Source organism: Salvelinus alpinus, chromosome 30 (assembly GCF_045679555.1).
Source record: "Salvelinus alpinus chromosome 30, SLU_Salpinus.1, whole genome shotgun sequence".
Taxonomy (NCBI): Eukaryota; Metazoa; Chordata; class Actinopteri; order Salmoniformes; family Salmonidae; genus Salvelinus; species Salvelinus alpinus.
Window position 1 is genome coordinate 43,627,374 of NC_092115.1, and position 20,110 is coordinate 43,647,483.

The following is a 20,110-nucleotide window of genomic DNA, read 5'->3' on the forward strand; positions in this document are numbered from 1 at the left end:
AAGTTCCAGAAAATTATGTCATGGCTTTAGAAGCTTCTGTTAGGCTAATTGACATTATTTGAGTCAATTGGAGGTGTACCTGTGGATGTATTTCAAGGCCTACCTTCAAACTCAGTGCCTCTTTGCTTGACATCATGGGAAAATCAAAAGAAATCAGCCAAGACCTCAGGAAGAAATTCTAACCTCCACAAGTCTGGTTCATCCTTGGGAGAAATGTCCAAACACCACGTTCATCTGTAAAAACAATAGTACGCAAGTATAAACACCATTGGAACACGCAGCCGTCATACCGCTCAGGAAGGAGATGCGTTCTGTCTCCGAGAGATTAACATACTTTGGTGGGAAAAGTGCAAATCAATCCCAGAACAACAGCAAAGGACCTTGTGAAGATACTGGAGGAAACAGGTACACAAGTATCTATAGCCACAGTAAAACGAGTCCTATATCGACATAACCTGAAAGGCCGCTCGGCAAGGAAGAAGCCACTGCTCCAAAACTGCCATAAAAAAACAGACTACGTTTTGCAACTGCACATGGGGACAAAGATCGTACTTTTTGGAGAAATGTCCTCTGGTCTGATGAAACAAAAATAGAACTGTTCTGCCATAATGACCATCGTTATGTTTGGAGGAAAAAGGGGGAGGCTTGCAAGCCGAAGAACACCAACCCAACCGTGAAGCACTGGGGTGGCAGCATCATGTTGTGGGGGTGCTTTGCTGCAGGAGGGACTGGTGCACTTCACAAAATAGATGGCATCATGAGGGAGGGAAATTATGTTGATATATTGAAGCAACATCTCAAGACATCAGTCAGGAAGTTAAAGCTTGGTCGCAAATGGGTCTTCCAAATGGACAATGACCCCAAGCATACTTCCAAAGTTGTGGCAAAATGGCATAAGGACAACAAAGTCAAGGTATTGGAGTGGACATCACAAAGCCCTGACCTCCATCCTATAGAAAATTTGTTGGCAAAACTGAAAAAGCGTGTGCGAGCAAGGAGGCCTACAAACCTGACTCAGTTACACCAGCTCTGTCAGGAGGAATGGGCCAAAATTCACCCAACTTATTGTGGGAAGCTTGTGGAAGGCTACCTGAAACGTTTGACGCAAGTTAAACAATTTAAAGGCAATGTTACCAAATACTAATTGAGTGTATGTAAACTTCTGACCCACTGGGAATGTGATGAATGAAATAAAAGCTGAAATAAATCATTCTCTCTACTATTATTCTGACATTTCACATTCTTAAAATAAAGTGGTGATCCTAACTGACCTAAGACAGGGAATTTTTACTAGGACTAAATGTCAGGAATTGGGAAAAACTGAGTTTAAATGTATTTGGCTAAGGTGTATGTAAACTTCCGACTTCAACTGTATCTACACATATGTAACGTAGTACGCAATTTCCACTTTTGGCTCGTGAGCGCTACTTTTTAGAACCACTGGCTGAAAGGTATACAAAAGTACAGGAGAATCCCTTTAATTGAGTTTTTCTCTCTGTATGAAGGGTGGAGGCTGTTGCCCAGGCTGCACCTTTGTGACACACACACACACACACACACACACACACACACACACACAGGTTTCTGCCAGGGCCATATATACAGCACGGCTTTGGTTTAGGCCATCCTTTTTCAGTAGGAGAGCAAACCCTCAAGTTTCTACCTTGTCTATGATGATTCCTTCTGGTTTTGCTGTTTGCTCACATGAGATGATTGATTGAAATCCTATTTGTATTCTATCATTATTGCAGATCATCCTGTGAGAATTATTGTCTTGAAGCCTGTGTGGTAGACCAGATAGTGTTGTTTGTGAATGGCTGCCTTCTCGCTGGTGAGCGATTGACATTGTTTGTCTGTTTGGGTAGACACCTGGCATTTCTAAAAGTCACCACACATGACTAGGCTGCACTGATCAGCCTCGGTGTGTGTGTGTGTGTGAGAGAGAGAGAGAGAGAGAGAGAGAGAGAGAGAGAGAGAGAGAGAGAGAGAGAGAGAGAGAGAGAGAGAGAGAGAGAGAGAGAGAGAGAGAGAGAGAGAGAGAGAGAGAGAGAGAGAGAGAGAGAGAGAGAGAGAGAGAGAGAGAGAGAGAGAGAGAGAGAGAGAGAGAGAGAGAGAGAGAGAGAGAGCGAGAGCGAGAGAGAGCGAGAGAGCGAGAGAGCGAGAGAGATTCATTGACATCAGTGAAGAGCACCTTGTCTCCTCTACTTTCTTGTTCATAAAACGAGTCAGATAACTCAAAGATTTGGAAAGACTTATCTTGTCACATACACTATAATTTAAGTTCTTCTAAATCCAAATGGACATAGCTTTCACTGGTTTAGCAAACTCTCCCACGTCTGCTCAACTGTCAAACTATTTCAAAAGACTTGGATCATATTCAGTCAGTACAGTCTTTCAGTTGAATGAGGAGTTAGATGCCGACATCTTTCATTAGACACACATGTATCAGTTCTTTTAATGACGGTCATTTTTCAACTTCTATATCTTGTTGGCTCGTCTGCCAGTCTTCTTCTATGAGCTTGAGTCACGCAGAGAGAGAAGAGTTAGTCAGACCTCTTACTGTTGAGTCACGCAGAGAGAGAAGAGTTAGTCAGACCTCTTACTGTCGAGTAACGCAGAGAGAGAAGAGTTAGTCAGACCTCTTACTGTCGAGTAACGCAGAGAGAGAAGAGTTAGTCAGACCTCTTACTGTCGAGTAACGCAGAGAGAGAAGAGTTAGTCAGACCTCTTACTGTCGAGTAACGCAGAGAGAGAAGAGTTAGTCAGACCTCTTACTGTCGAGTAACGCAGAGAGAGAAGAGTTAGTCAGACCTCTTACTGTCGAGTAACGCAGAGAGAGAAGAGTTAGTCAGACCTCTTACTGTCGAGTAACGCAGAGAGAGAAGAGTTAGTCAGACCTCTTACTGTCGAGTAACGCAGAGAGAGAAGAGTTAGTCAGACCTCTTACTGTCGAGTAACGCAGAGAGAGAAGAGTTAGTCAGACCTCTTACTGTCGAGTAACGCAGAGAGAGAAGAGTTAGTCAGACCTCTTACTGTTGAGTAACGCAGAGAGAAGAGGTAGTCAGACCTCTTACTGTCGAGTAACGCAGAGAGAGTAGAGTTAGTCAGACCTCTTACTGTCGAGTAACGCAGAGAGAGAAGAGTTAGTCAGACCTCTTACTGTCGAGTAACGCAGAGAGAGAAGAGTTAGTCAGACCTCGTACTGTCGAGTAACGCAGAGAGAGAAGAGTTAGTCAGACCTCTTACTGTCGAGTAACGCAGAGAGAGAAGAGTTAGTCAGACCTCTTACTGTCGAGTAACGCAGAGAGAGAAGAGTTAGTCAGACCTCTTACTGTCGAGTAACGCAGAGAGAGAAGAGGTAGTCAGACCTCTTACTGTCGAGTAACGCAGAGAGAGAAGAGTTAGTCAGGCCTCTTACTGTCGAGTAACGCAGAGAGAGAAGAGTTAGTCAGACCTCTTACTGTCGAGTAACGCAGAGAGAGAAGAGTTAGTCAGACCTCTTACTGTCGAGTAACGCAGAGAGAGAAGAGTTAGTCAGGCCTCTTACTGTCGAGTCACGCAGAGAGAGAAGAGTTAGTCAGACCTCTTACTGTTGAGTCACGCAGAGAGAGAAGCGTTAGTCAGACTTTTACTGTTGAGTCACGCAGAGAGAGAGAAGAGTTAGTCAGACCTCTTACTGTTGAGTCACGCAGAGAGAGAAGAGTTAGTCAGACTTTTACTGTTGAGTCACGCAGAGAGAGAAGAGTTAGTCAGACTTTTACTGTTGAGTCACGCAGAGAGAGAGAAGAGTTAGTCAGACCTCTTACTGTTCAATATATCATTTTTTTTGCATCACTCTGAGATACCTCAACAAACTACCCTCTTTCTATCAAAGGACTGGTTGTACTTAACTGAGGGTAAATACAAGTGATATTGTTTTTTAAAATTCTGATCCCCATACGCTTTTGATTTAGCAATAGTTAGCTCTCTTTATAAGATCCGGAGAAGTTAACAGGAGTGACTATCATCAGTCAAAACGGCCCTGGCTTTTTCCTGACCATGGAACCTGAATGGTGAGTGTGTGTGTGTGTGTGTAAGTGTGTGTAAGTGTGTGTGTGTGTGGCTTAAATAATGGAGAACCTGTCATATTCAGGGATACAGAGTGACCTTTTTTTTCAGAACACTATGTTCCCTTGAGTTCAATGTCATGGAAGCAGACTCATTCTAATTGGTGTCTTTGAAGCCAAACACCCAAACAACTACCTCCGTGAAGACACGACTAGATACACAACCCACAGCCATATCTTTTTTAAAATATGCAGCATTGGGCCTAATGTCAACACCAAAAATAAGTTTTCCTCTTATGTTGCGGTTTATAACGACGATGGATGCAGATGCGTTGGTATTAACCCCACTGCACTGCAGTGCTGCAATGTGGGCTGTTGCCGTGTTGAGTTAGCCAAATGATACATCTCAGACAACTATGTGTCCATAAGGCATTTATTATGTTGGCTACCGGAGAACTGTGGCATCGACAAGGGAGGGCAGGGCGCTCACTAATGTTACATGTGCAATTTCACAGCCACTAACATTGCTTTGCTAGGTGTTGACACTTATAACACTTATAAGTGAGGTAGAAATATGTGTTCGGTGTTTTATGAACTATTTTAAGCCTGAATATGGGAAATAAGATGCATTTTAGTTGGCATTAAGAATACATAGGCTACACAAACCAAGTGAATGATACATGAATTACTGGAGGGGAATTTACTTTTATGTAGGCCTAGGACTATTTTCAGTGGTGTAAAGTACTTAAGTAAAAATACTTTGAAGTACTACTTAAGTCGTTTTTTGGGGTATCTGTACTTCACTTTACTATTTATATTTTTGACAACTTTGAATTTTACTACACTACATTCCCAAAGAAAATAATGTACTTTCTACTCCATGCATTTTCCCTGATACCCTATAGTACTCGTTACATTCTGAATGCTTAGCAGGACAGGAAAATGGTCTAATTCACGCACTTAAAGAGAAAATCACTGGTCATCCCTACTGCATCGGATCTGGTGGGCTCACTAAACACAAATGCTTTGTTTGTAAATTATGTCTGAGTGTTGGAGTGTGACCCTGGCTATCTGTAAAATAAAATAAACAAGAAAATTGTGCTGTCTGGTTTGCTTAATATAAAGTATTTGAAATGATTTATACTTTTACTTTTACTTTTGATACTTAAGTATATTTTAGCAATTACATATACTTTTGATACTTAAGTATATTTAAAACCGAATACTTTTAGACTTTTACTCAAGTAGTATTTTACTGGCTGACTTTCACTTTTACTTGTGTAACTTTCTATTAAGGTATCTATACTTTTACTAAAGTATGACGATTGGGTACCTTTCCCACCACTGTTAAAAACTCAGTAGAGATCTCCAGTCTAGTTATAATCTCATGATGTGCCAATTTTAATTTAATTCAGAGACAAGGGATCAACCTTAGGTTTATGTATGGTATCGGATTATGGTCATGTAAAATCAATCCGTTCCTCCAATCCTCGCCTCCCCCTCTTATTTTCCATTGAATGATGGAACCGTCTGTCTGTCAGTGCTCGCCTCTTTGTTCAAACCGATTCAGCTCCTCACCCGCAGCCTCGCCACCGGCGTACAGGGAGTGAGTACCTGCGCCAAGCGTCTATCACGATTTAGATCAGATATCTCCAAATTGGACATGAGGCAGATGCCGAATATTAGTCGTGGAGCAGACAATTGACCTATATGCTGAAAGTGTAGCGCGTTTAATCTTTTTTTGCTCACTTACCGGTTATTTTTCTTTGCTGTTTCACCCATTCGACTCATCGCTGACAGTCAGACGATACGATTGGAGCATCGGGGTAGGCTACGTTTAAAACACCTGCACAAAAGCGCAACGTACGGCTCTGACGTTCCTGCGGAATTTGTAAAAACTTCTTTCAGGTAAGATTGAACATATTAATTGTCTGTGAATTGTCTACTTTTTCATTTGTTTGATATAGGATTTGTGGTTATTTAACCCTGTCTGAACAAAATTGGGTAATAGCTTGCATGCAGACTGGTGCATCAGCGGCGCCTGGACACAATGGGATGGAATTGATGCATCTTGCTCTGTAAGCCTTTCTTGGCCAACCTACCAAGCAAAGATTTCAGCCAAAGTATAAGTACTTTCAGGTGCTCCAACAGGAACATTACATAGACAGGTCCTGCTTTGCATAGACACCAGCGGGGCATAATAAGGACTTTTAACAGGGCTTTTGTATGGACATGTTATGCATTTTTGTATAAGGAGTAGGCTACTTTCATGCGTTCTACCAGGAAAATGACATAGCAGGGTCCTGCTTTCCTTATAAGCAGCATAGGGTATACTAAATGACTTTAAAATGACTTTTGTATGGACATGTTATGCATTTTCGAAGCTATTATTTCAGATCTTCCTTCTGACCTTTGTTGAATACCATGCATGACGGATGTGGTCATCTATAAGCCAATCAATGACGATCACCATGACTACCTCTACATCTGCTCGTGCACACCGCCCTCACTAAGCTTGCAGCAGCTTCTTCTTGTGATCTTCTGAATGATTTAGATCTGAGCTTTTCATTTTATGACCCGTGCGTCCCCCAAAACGGCTTCTTCTAACCGAAGGATCTCCGGGCTCGTCTCAGGGTTTCTCTCATACAGGAGACTCGGAGGGAAATACACTTTCTCTGGAGGGGCCAAATGGGAGACACAACTCTCTAATGCCGCAGGCTACCATTAATGTGTAAGAGGGATTTATGGCAATGGCTTGCATTTTCATTTGTGGCATTTAAAGAGCGTCCTCAATATATAATGGTCCTCGAGTTAATGTTGTGTGTGTGGAAGAAATAAGAGAGAGGGAGAGTGAGTGAGAGTGCGAGTTAGTGAGAGAGAGAGAGAGTGAGAGAGAGAGACAGATAAAGTGAGAGGGGAAACAAAAGAGAGAAAAAAGAGGGATAGAGAAAGGGATCGTTTGGCAGACAGCTGTTGGAACATAGATCAGTGATCAGAACACCTGCACAGCTGTCATGTTCTCCATTATGCATAAAGGTCCCACCCACATAACCTCTCAAGGGCCAATCAGAGGTGTGGCTGTCTGTAACCCCAATAGCCTGGCCTGGGCATGACATCAGAGATACAGGCGATAAGAGAGATAAAGGACAATGTTAGCACTGGTTCTGTCTCTCTGCCAACATTCTCCATTCTCCTTCTCTGTGGCATGCAGAATATTTGTCCATTTCAAATGTACTTTATGCCTTGTAATCTGCTCATTTGATACATAAGAGGCAAAGAAACAGGGTAAAAATATTAGCAGCGTCAGAATGATGGAAAGCATTGTGGATAAAAGTACAAACATTCCTGCATAGTGGTCACTAATTATATAGTCCTACTCCAAAGACTCCAAAGCACTAAAGTATATCCACTTCAGCTAGGCATGTTTCACACTGGCGCTTAATGCTCTAAAAGTCTTGACCATACAGTAGAGCTTGTTAAACCGACAAACACATGAACATGTCCCAATCACGTTGTCTTAGGAAGCGGAGCTGTTTTAGTCACCTTGACATGAGGTCTATTGTGTGAGATTGTCTGAGTGGCCTAAGCCTTGTCTATCTATTCATTATTCTAGTCTTGAGCAGTGGTTTCCAAACTTTTTATCTGCCCGGAGTACCCCTGAAGTACCCCCTCGTGTCCAATTGACCAGTAGTCCTATGGTCTCATACGTCTTCTCAAGTACCCCATGTAGATAGGCCAAGTACCCCCAGTGGTCCTAGTACCCCTGGTTGGGAACCAGTGGCCTAGAGTATGAAGTAGACAGACTCTTTTTGATAGGCCTTGTAAAGAAGAGAGTTTAGCATGGCGAGGTTAACTAGCTTTTCCAATACAGAGTTTGGGCTGATGCCATTGTGAAACCACAAGGAGAGATGGGGGGGAGGGAGGGAGCGAGATAGCCGAGAGAGATGAGACATAAGCAGGCAGAGAGATGGAAGTAAATAATGAAAGAGGGAGGAGAAAGAGAGGAGCGAGAGAGAAGAAACGGAGGGACAGAGAGAGTAACTGAGACAGAGCCAGGGAGAACGAGGACCTTACCAACCAGACTGAAACTTCTCCAGTGGCCCCCATGCATTTTTCATTCTGTCTGGGTGCGTGCGGCAGAGTTCACTCCTGGGTTTCCTAGACCACCGCCAGACCTCCCTCACACCCTCATCAGATCAGAGACAGGCTGCATGCCTCCCCTGGGAGGAGAGGATGGGAGGAGCCGACCTGCTGAAGGAGAAATAAAGAAGTGTGCTAGGCTAGCCAAATCTACTGGCAGGCTGGTTAACCACGGCATGGGCCAGATGTCATTACTATGCAACCTACTGTATGCCAGTGTAACCTTTACAAGTGTTTGTGCAGCCAGCTCCCACTACCCCACAGCTAATTGTGGCTAGGCTTGTGGCTAGAAATATTGGTCATTTTTCACAATAGGGAAATTCCCCAAGATAAATAATTCCCAAGAAAATTCCCAAAGCTATACCTGGACCATAGGCCAGAATCACTGATTTGTGTTGGAAAATGCGAATACGGACCTATGGCATCTCAGAAATAGCCATAGGTCTATAATGTTGAAGATATTCTTCAGAACCACTGAGCACAGGCGGAAAGGGTCCACTGAGCACAATCAGGAAGGGCTGTTTGGATAGAGAAGGGCTGAACTGGCAACGTGTCTCTGAACTGGCAACATGTTGATTTTAGTTGCCAATATGTGCAGAAAATGTCAGTGTCAGCACACCCTGGAAACTAATATATTTCAGGTGCCTGGAGAGGATATGAAATGATTAACTATCTAAGAGACTGCAGTTTCTCTATTCAGTTGCCAGTTTGGACGTTTTTCAGTGGCCAGAAGGTTGTGGTTTATGATAATCGACAGCTAGATGTTATTTTCAGACACGGAGTCTGTTACTGTGAACTGTGTGGTATGAAACTGCTACACGTTAGTGGTGGATGGGAGTTAAACTATACAGTGTGAAGTGATTTGACTTGTTCTTGAGAAAAGTGCTATGGTAATCACTATTATAAGGGCTTTGGGGGGGTGTGTTCTAAATGTGTGTTGTTATTGTGTTACTAACTATTTCATAATTGGGTTTTTAATGTTGTGCTTGCTAAGCATTGTGCAAATGCAACAATAATGGGGGATTAGTCCCTTGCTGGAATCGAACCCACAACCTTTGACACACTAAGAACTGTACCAAAAGCCCAGAGGATTGGTACTGTAGAGTTGTGAAGTGGCAACTTAATCATGTGGTCATTGTGACACAAACAACAGGGGAATAGGCCACTTTTTTGTCTTATCTTGTTTATTGGGCATGTTTTAACCTGGACAGTTCCATTGTGACATATTCAAGTAAACCTACCATAGAAATGTAGGCTATGATGCAGTAGCTGGTATTTACCTTTTAGATTGTATGTGGTGCATATTGTGCTTGGATTTGGCTTTGCTACCATTTCGTATGCTTTTTTTTAAAGAAGAAAAGCATTGTGGCTACCATTGTGTGAACCCATTATGTTCTGTATGCAATACGATTGAATCGGACTGAAAATACAGTTTTGAGTGAAAGATTTATTTCCTCCATTTTGGCAGATGTTAATCTTTGAGCTCCCGTGTATTGCTGACGTACACCTCACTCTGCCTTGAATTTGAACAATTTCAAGAATAGGGGTGGGAGAGATATTTTCCACCTCAGATTCTCTCTCTCTCTCTGTTTCCCCTGCTGTGAAGTCTCCAATGACGAGCAACCCAGAGGGGGACGGATCGAGCCATCAATCAAGTTTACTATTTGCACCCTGGGATGGACTGACCCCCCCCCCCCCCCCCCCCTCCAAACCAATCTCCACAGGCCTGGATAAGACCACATAAGACCACTGCACCACGGCTAAAAGGTTCTCACACCAAGAGAACGGCCTCTCTCTTTGTTTCTTGTCAGCGGAGAGTCTCCTTTCTTTGGTATTGACTGGTAGCAGATGCTGAAGGTCATGCTATCATGTTTAGTATTCCTGTTTGAGCTGCTCCAGAGCAAGCTTTTTGACACATCTCCCGATGGCTCCACATTGGTTGGAGCTTCTCAGCTGGTTGGCTCTTGCGAAACCAGAGTTGAAGGATGATCCCGACATGAGCTACAGTACGTACACTCCGTATAAGACAGAACTTGAAGTCGCTTTGGATAAAGGCTACATGACCGTATTATCATGTTATTGACCCTTGTGTTACTCGGTATACTGGTTGCCAGAAGACTCCATATGACCTCCATATGATCTCCATATGACCTCCAAAAACGAAGTGCTACTCCCCAGGGTCTAGTCACATCCTAGTGTCCAATGATGATTGAATTTTGTCATCGGTGTTATTTCTTAGGGGAGTAAAGAAGTCCATGACGACAACTTTCATGCACATTCAATACATGACGTTTATTACCGACGCGCCGTTGCTCAGACCAAGGCTATATCTGCAATAAATGTTAGTATGTGGTAAAACTCTTTTTTTTTTTTATGCACCTAGTTTATATTCTGTGGACTGAGCACCTCTTCTGCGGGTCATTAAACATGTAAACTCCTGGATGAAGTGGCAGCCATTGAAATGGAAGTAGTTTATCTCTGTGGCGCCAGCACCTCTTAGCCTGAATGTATCATTTCTTTTTACAGTTTGATGGCCACTTCTCTGGCCATGGCTATGTCTGAAATGGCACCCTATTCTCTATATTACTACAAAAATAGTGCACTATATCAGGAATAGGGTGCCATTTCGGATGCACCCCATCTCTCCCAGTGGGTGGATTGAAGTCGAAGGGATAGATCCTATCGGATCCGTGCTATAGCCGACACCCGCATAGTGGTTGTTTTGGCGTGTCGGAGGTGGAACTGCGTAAGAGCTGTCAAATCCACAAGCGGCTCCTTGTGTTACTGTCGCCGATTTTTGACAAATGCCATGCGACCGCTTTAGAAGTTCATCATACAGCTGCGTTACAGGTCCAAACACTCAACTGCGTATTATTCTATTGTCTACACCTCGATTAGACTGAGGCTATAATTCCTCCATCCAAATGAACATGAAAACGGACATTATTTCTATCATCGATAGACTTAAACTTTCTATCGCCGTTTGAACTTTAACCCTGTATGGATAATAAGGGAGTGGTTTGTGACACACAAGAGCAGCCGCTCGCCACTTTGTCAGCTCATACTGCAGTTCCACTTCCAACACCGCCAAAACATCCGCTATGCGGATGTCGGCCAACGTAGGTTATTAACTCTCGATCTGATTGAATCTAGGCCAAAGCCACTGCCCATGCACCTGATCCCTTCAACCTGATGTTACCAGCCACATTGACCTCTCACCTATAGCCGTTCACCTCTGACCCCTACCAGACATACAGCTGGAGTAACGGACCCGGCGCAGGCGTCTTAACAGCCCCTAGCTACAGTTGAAGTCGGAAGTTTACATACACCTTAGCCAAATACATTTAAACTCCGTTTTTCACAATTCCTGACATTTAATCTGAGTAAAAATTCCCTGTCTTAGGTCAGTTAGGATCACCACTTTATTTTAAGAATGTGAAATGTCAGAATAATAGTAGAGTGATTTATTTCAGCTTGTATTTCTTTCATCACATTCCCAGTGGGTCAGAAGTTTACATACACTCAATTAGTATTTGGTAGCATTGCCTTTAAATTGTTTCACTTGGGTCAAACGTTTTGGGTAGCCTTCCACAAGCTTCCCAAAATAAGTTGGGTGAATTTTGGCCCATTCCTCCTGACAGAGCTGGTGTAACTGAGTCAGGTTTGTAGGCCTCCTTGCACGCACATGCTTTTTCAGTTCTGCCCACAAATTTTCTATAGGATGGAGGTCAGGTCTTTGTGATGGCCACTCCAATACCTTGACTTTGCTGTCCTTAAGCCATTTTGCCACAACTTTGGAAGTATGCTTGGGGTCATTGTCCATTTGGAAGACCCATTTGCGACCAAGCTTTAACTTCCTGACTGATGTCTTGAGATGTTGCTTCAATATATCAACATAATTTTCCTCCCTCATGATACCATCTATTTTGTGAAGTGCACCAGTCCCTCCTGCAGCAAAGCACCCCCACAACATGATGATGCCACCCCCGTGCTTCACAGTTGGGGTGGTGTTCTTCGGCTTGCAAGCCTCCCCCTTTTTTCTCCAAACATAACGATGGTTATTATGGCCAAACAGTTATATTTTTGTGTCATCAGACCATAGGGCATTTCTCCAAAAAGTACGATCTTTGTCCCCATGTGCAGTTGCAAACTGTAATCTGGCTTTTTTATGGCGGTTTTGGAGCAGTGGCTTCTTCCTTGCTGAGCGGCCTTTCAGGTTATGTCGATATAGGACTCGTTTTACTGTGGATATCAATTATTTTGTACCTGTTTCCTCCAGCATCTTCACAAGGTCCTTTGCTGTTGTTCTGGGATTGATTTGCACTTTTCGCACCAAAGTACGTTCATCTCTAGGAGACAGAACGCATCTCCTTCCTGAGCGGTATGACGGCTGCGTGGTCCCATGGTGTTTATACTTGCGTACTATTGTTTGTACAGATGAATGTGGTACCTTCAGGCGTTTGGAAATTGCTCCCAAGGATGAACCAGACTTGTGGAGGTCTACAATTTTTTTTCTGAGGTCTTGCCTAATTTCTTTTGACTTTCCCATGATGTCAAGCAAAGAGGCACTGAGTTTGAAAGTAGGCCTTGAAATGCATCCACAGTACACCTCCAATTGACTCAAATGTTGTCAATTAGCCTATCAGAAGCTTCTAAAGCCATGACATAATTTTCTGGAATTTTCCAAGCTGTTTAAAGGCACAGTCAACTTAGTGTATGTAAACTTCCGACTTCAACTGTATCTGCTGCTATTCATATGTATTGTGACTGTTCCTTCTGTCACATCTCTCTCTCTCTCTATCACCATCTCTCGCACAACGTTACAAAGTTGGTTACACTTGCTTTTTAACACATAAATCCAGTATGTTGGTTGATTGAGCTGCGTTGATTGAGTGCATTTTGCATCTGTCTTCGCTGACAGCCCCCTGCTGTCAGTGTAGACACACACACACACACACACACACACACACACACACACACACACACACACACACACACACACACACACACACACACACACACACACACACACACACACACACACTGCATGAAAGTCTTCCACTGATAAATGAAATGTTAATAGTTCCGTTATTTGATATATATGATATATATAAATATATATTCAACATACTTATCAAATAAGTATTGCTATATAAAGCTAAAATATAGCATAACTGAGCACAGTGCTTCTACGTGACTTATGTGCAATACACCCTGGTGTGCTTTACTCCGGTGCTGCGTACCTGAGAGAGATACAAAGGCATAGTGGTATAGAGCCCCCTGTGGAGCTATACCACTGCAACGGGACTATTAGCATTTCATGTATCAGTGGAAGACTTTCATGCAGTGTGTGTGTGTGTGTGTGTGTGTGTGTGTGTGTGTGTGTGTGTGTGTGTGTGTGTGTGTGTGTGTGTGTGTGTGTGTGTGTGTGTGTGTGTGTGTGTGTGTGTGTGTGTGTGTGTGTGTGTCTACACTGACAGCAGGGAGCTGTCAGTGAAGACAGATGCAAAATGCACTCAATCAACGCAGCTCAATCAACCAACGTACTGGCTTTATGTGTTAAAAAGCAAGTGTAACCAACTTTGTATATATATGTATGTGTATGTGATCAATATGGTATTGTATCTGTAGGCATTGCGTAATGTGATAACGCTGTAATTAGGCTACTGCTCCTCAGTAATGATATGAAGCATTATAATTCTTGAATGACCTCAGAGTCATTAGACGTGGCTGTCTTTGCACCACCTTCTAGACAGATGAGATTACTGTATCTCTGTCTCTGGCACGCAGCGAGGCCAAATCTTAGCCTTTCATTAGAACCTCATCTCATAAGCTCGGTGACAAGAGGATGTTGCAGTAGGTTGGTCAGTGGTCTCATTCCCTTCCCCCACTTAAGATGTAAGGAGACAGAGTGAGAGGGTTATGGTCTTTGTTTGGGTAGCAATAATAATAATATATTTTATTTGTAGAGCCATATGGTTGTATAGACTAACAGCAAGGTAAATATAGTAGTCCCATTCAGTCCCCCCACTTAAGATGTTAGAACATGGGAGACAGAAAGAGGGGTATGGACGGCTGGTAAGCTGTTACAGTATGGTTAGTACAGTATGATTGAGTAGACTTACTGTAGATGGCTTGATCAACCACCATCTGTCATGCTTATGTTCTGGGCGGTAACCTCAATATTGTGGGGCTTACCGCTGCATGGTCCCAGGCTATTTGCTCCAATAATCATCAAGCCCAATGGAAATCATCGCTTATGTGACCTACTTGTGATTGATGCCATTTTAAAGATAAACGGCGTTGTGTTTCACTGCCTAGCTGCGATGTCTTCTTTTCCACATCCGTTTGGCAGTCATTTTGCATCTACAAGGTGCTACCTAGAACCTAAAAAGGTTATTTGGCTGTCCCCATAGGAGAACCCTTTTCGGTTCCATGTAGAACCTGTTCCATAGAGGGCTCTACGTGGAACCCAAAAGGATTCTACCTGGAATCAAAAAGGGTTCTCCTATGGGGACAGCTGGAGAACGTTTTTTGGAACCCTTTTTTTCTGAGATAGCATTTGTAATTATATTTGTCTAACTCTCTCTCTTTGTCCTAAACCTTAATTCATTTTCTTATCCTTCCTCTCTCCTTCTCTCCTCTTTTCTCTCACAAATATGGATATATAATTAGTGTGTAAATAGTATTTTTGTTGTCTCTTGGTCTCTTTCCTATACGTCATTATTTTATTTCTTAGTATTTTATTTAATGTAATATCTTATGTTGTTATTTGTATATGACTGCTTTGTACTTTGTCATGTATTTGATATGTTTTATGTGGACACCAGGAAGAGTAGCTGTTACATGTGCAGTAGCTAATGGGGATCCTATTAAACTAAACCCTCCCTCCATCATATCAGAAGCCTTGTACATTTTTTCATTCTCTGATTCCTTTCCTCTCTGATTCCTCTACTCTCCTCTCCTTTCCTCTCAGCCTGGTCTCAGAGCCATACGAAACTTACTCTCCGTATTTCTGAGCACCTCCAAGGCGTATGATGCCTACAAATGGTCTAGTTACTTTAGACAGAAACAAAAGTAGGGAGGTTGGTCGGGGAGGATGGGTGGTCGTAATCCGCGACCATCTAGCAATCCAAATGTTGCATGTTCGAGTCACGTTGGGGACAACTGTAGCATTTTAGCTAACCCCTTCCCCTAACCCTTATTCTAAACTTAACCCAATTCACCTAACCTTTGTCGTTTTAGTTCCCCCAACTTTTCAAGTAAATTATCGTAACCTTTGTTGTTAGTTCACCTCACCATCAACGTAAATTCTCCATTGTTGTTACAATGCAACAAACAAGCTGGTCTCAGAGAAAGACATATAATACTATACGTCCTCCAAGACATATGATAACTTACATCATCCAATTCATATGCTATTGTATGGCCAGGTAAGATGTATAATACTATATATTCTAATTCGTATGCTATTGTATGGCCAGGTAAGATGTATAATACTATATATTCCAATTCGTATGCTATTGTATGGCCAGGTAAGATGTATAATACTATATATTCTAATTCGTATGCTATTGTATGGCCAGGTAAGATGTATAATACTATATATTCTAATTCGTATGCTATTGTATGGCCAGGTAAGATGTATAATACTATATATTCTAATTCGTATGCTATTGTATGGCCAGGTAAGATGTATAATACTATATATTCTAATTCGTATGCTATTGTATGGCCAGGTAAGATGTATAATACTATATATTCCAATTCGTATGATATTGTATGGCCAGGTAAGATGTATAATACTATATATTCCAATTCGTATGATATTGTATGGCCAGGTAAGATGTATAATACTATATATTCCAATTCGTATGATATTGTATGGCCAGGTAAGATGTATAATACTATATATTCTAATTCGTATGATATTGTATGACCAGGTAAGATGTATAATACTATATATCCTCTAATTTGTATGCTATTGTATGGCCAGGTAAGATGTATAATACTATATATTCTAATTCGTATGCTATTGTATGGCCAGGTAAGATGTATAATACTATATATTCTAATTCGTATGCTATTGTATGGCCAGGTAAGATGTATAATACTATATATCCTCTAATTTGTATGCTATTGTATGGCCAGGTAAGATGTATAATACTATATATTCTAATTCGTATGCTATTGTATGGCGAGGTAAGATGTATAATACTATATATTCTAATTCGTATGATATTGTATGGCCAGGTAAGATGTATAATACTATATATTCTAATTCGTATGATATTGTATGGCCAGGTAAGATGTATAATACTATATATTCTAATTCGTATGCTATTGTATGACCAGGTAAGATGTATAATACTATATATTCGTATGATATTGGAAGACCCCTATTCCATTTATAATTTAACCTAACGTAACATAACATCATACTAAATGGAGTGTCACAGAATAATAAACATTTCCTTGAGACCACGTTGCTCCTCTCCTCTCCTCACAGCTGCATCCTATCTCTGCTACAGCAGAGGATTTCAGAGCCTCTCTCTTCTCATGAGTCCCACCAGCAGCATTTCATGAGTCATTAGCTGTTTTGAGTGTGATTATTCACCTGACATATTCGACACACAAGTGGAAAGTGTGTGTCACTAGGCAAACACACAGATCAAAATACCTTGGGGGTAGCAGGGAGAGAATAATCAAATCAAATCAAATGTATTTATATAGCCCTTCGTACATCAGCTGATATATCAAAGTGCTGTACAGAAACCCAGCCTAAAACCCCAAACAGCAAGCAATGCAGGTGTAGAAGCACGGTGGCTAGGAAAAACTCCCTAGAAAGGCCAAAACCTAGGAAGAAACCTAGAGAGGAACCAGGCTATGAGGGGTGGCCAGAAAAATGCCTGATTCAGCTCAATTACCTTTCCTGGTGTTCAGATCTTCAGATGAGGATTTGGGTTGGGCGGGTGGAGGGGAGTTTTAGTCGGGTAGCTACTTCTGATAATGTCTTAAGTAATTACTGTGCAATTCTCTGTCTACTTCCTATTTCCTAGACAAATGTACCCATGACTTAGGTTTTTCTGTTGCTGAGTCATTTAGTCTTTCCTGTTATTATGTCACAATGCCATGCTGAGCCTATAGGGATAAAGAATGATGTTCTCACAGATGATAAATATTACCGAGCACGTGACCTTCTCAAGATTATGGCACAAACAATGTTCTGCTCCTAGAAGACAGAGTACAGCAATTAAAACCCATCCACAATGTCAAAGCACAAGACCACCTGTGAGGTACAGCCCCAGTCCACGCCGTATCATAGCAATGCGAATAGCATTATGCCAGGTTACCACCTGTGAGGTACAGCCCCAGTCCACGCCGTATCATAGCAATGCGAATAGCATTATGCCAGGTTACCACCTGTGAGGTACAGCCCCAGTCCACGCCGTATCATAGCAATGCGAATAGCATTATGCCAGGTTACCACCTGTGCCAGCCTGCCTGTCTATTTTCAAAGAGCTTTTAAATTTCAAATTGGCAGTTCGATTTGGCGTTATTTTACTAGTTGGTTTTAAAGTGGCCCACGCCTCTCCTCTCTACCCCTCACTTAGTCTGTCCATCATTTGGAGCCCTCCGCCGCTCTGAAGGGGTAATTGTTTTTGTAAGACATGATTAAGGAGGAGGAAAGAGAGGAAAGTCATTTTCAGCTGCCAGGTCCCCAGCGAGAGAAAAAAACATGAAGCAACGTCTGACAGTTTTGCTTTATGAAACAGTTTCTCTTTATAAAACAGTGCTTTGCTCTATAAAAGCCAAACACTTACACACGCGCGCCCACGCACGCACACAGTCAAAATGACTGAACATTCCTTCCTAGATTGACACGTAATGAAATATCAAGGGAAGTTTAATAGTCTGTTGCATCAACTGGGGCCTGCAACTTTCCCCCAGGTCGTTGTTGGCAACGAAAGTGTGTCCTCTTAATTAACTCATGAAACACTATTGAACAGTTACTGACCTCCTTTTCCCAGGAGGCATTGAGACTTGCAGTGCCTTCACAAAGTATTCATACACCCTTGACTAATTCCAAATGTTGTTGTTACAGCGTGATACGCCATCCCATCTGGGTTGCGCTTAGTGGGACTATCATTTGTTTTTCAAGAGGACAATGACCCAACACACATCCAGGCTGTGTAAGGGCTATTAGACCAAGAAGGAGAGTGAGTAGGAGAGTGATGCATTAGATGACCTGGCCTCCACAATCCCCCGACCTTAACCAAATTGAGATGGTTTGGGATGGGTTGGAACGCAGAGTGAAGGAAAAGCAGCCAACAAGTGCTCAGCATTTGTGGGAACTCCTTCAAGAATGTTGGAAAAGCGTTCCAGGTGAAGCAGGTTGAGAGAATGCCAAGAGTGTGCAAAGCTGTCATGAAGGCAAAGCGTGACTATTTGAAGAATCTCAAATTATAAAATATATTTCCATTTGTGTTACAGTTTTTTGGTTACTACATGATACATTCTATATGTGTTATTTCATAGTTCTGATGTATTCACTATTATTCTACAATGTAGAAAATAGTACAAATAAAGAAAAACCCTTGAATGAGTAGGTGTTCTAAAACTTTTCACTGGTCGTGTGCGTATTCACACCTCTGTGTCAATACATGTTAGAATCACATTTGGTAGGTGTGAGTCATTCTGGGCAAGTCTCTAAAAGCTTTGCACACCTGGATTGCACACTATAAACATTATCCTTTAAAAAATTATTTAAGCGCTGTCAAGTTGGTTGTTGATCATTGCTAGACAGACTTTCAGAAAGTTTTCAGACCCCTTAACTTTTTCCACATTTTGTTAAATTACAGCCTTATTCTAAAATGGATTACATCGTTTTTTCCCCTCATCAATCTACACACAATACCTCATAATGACAAAGGAAAAACGTTTTTTTTTTAAACATTTTTGCAAATGTATTAAAAATTAAAAAACGTATCACATTTACATAAGTATTCAGACCCTCTACTCAGTACTTTGTTGAAGCACCTTTGGCAGTGATTACAGCCTCGAGTCTTCTTGGGTATGATGCTACAAGCTTGGCACACCTGTATTTGGGGAGTTTCTCCCATTCTGCTCTGCAGATCCTCTCAAACTCTGTGAGGTTGGATGGGGAGCGTTACTGCACAGCTATTTTCAGGTCTCTCCAGAGATGTTCGATCGGGTTCATGTCCGGGCTCTGGCTGGGCCACTCAAGGACATTGAGACTTGTCCCGAAGCCAATCCTGCGTTGTCTTGGCCAATTGCTTAGGGTCGTTGTCCTGTTGGAAGGTAAACCTTCACCCCAGTCTGAGGTCCTGACACCACCATGCTTCACGGTAGGGATGGTGCCAGGGTTCCTCCAGACGTGATGCTTTGCAGTCAGGCCAAAGAGTTCAATCGTGGTTTCATCAGACCAGAGAATATTGTTTCTCATGGTCTGAGAGTCATTTAGGTGCCTTTTGGCAAACTCCAAGCGAGCTGTCATGTGCCTTTTACTGAGGAGTGGCTTCCGTCTGGCTACTCTACCATAATGGCCTGATTGGTGGAGTGCTGCAGAGATGGTTGTCTTTCTGGAAGGTTCTCCCATCTCCACAGTGAAACTCTAGAGCTCTGTCCGAGTGACCATCGGGTTCTTGGTCACCTCCCTGACCAAGGCCCTTCTCCCCCGATTGTTCAATTTGGCTGGGCGGCCAGCTCTAGGAAGAGTCTCGGTGGTTCCAAACTTCCGTTTAAGAATCAGGGAGACCACTGAGTTGGTCTCCCTGATGAGACATTTCTGAGACATTTTTTGGTACCCTTCACCAGATCTGTGCCTCGACACAATCCCGTCTCGGAGCTTTACGAACAATGCCTTCGACCTCATGGCTTGGTTTTTGCTCTGACATGCACTG

The 20,110-nt window shown here is 42.4% G+C and overlaps 1 protein-coding gene across 1 annotated transcript in view; it reads left to right on the forward strand.

Annotated features, from left to right (window-relative positions):
- The first annotated feature begins 5,601 nt into the window (after positions 1–5,601).
- Positions 5,602–20,110, forward strand: part of LOC139559789 (neurocan core protein-like) — a 68,121-nt gene continuing 53,612 nt past the window's right edge. The window contains exon 1 of the mRNA XM_071376144.1: positions 5,602–5,954. The gene's annotated coding sequence lies outside the window, so the exon portion shown is untranslated. The remainder of the gene's footprint in view (positions 5,955–20,110) is intronic.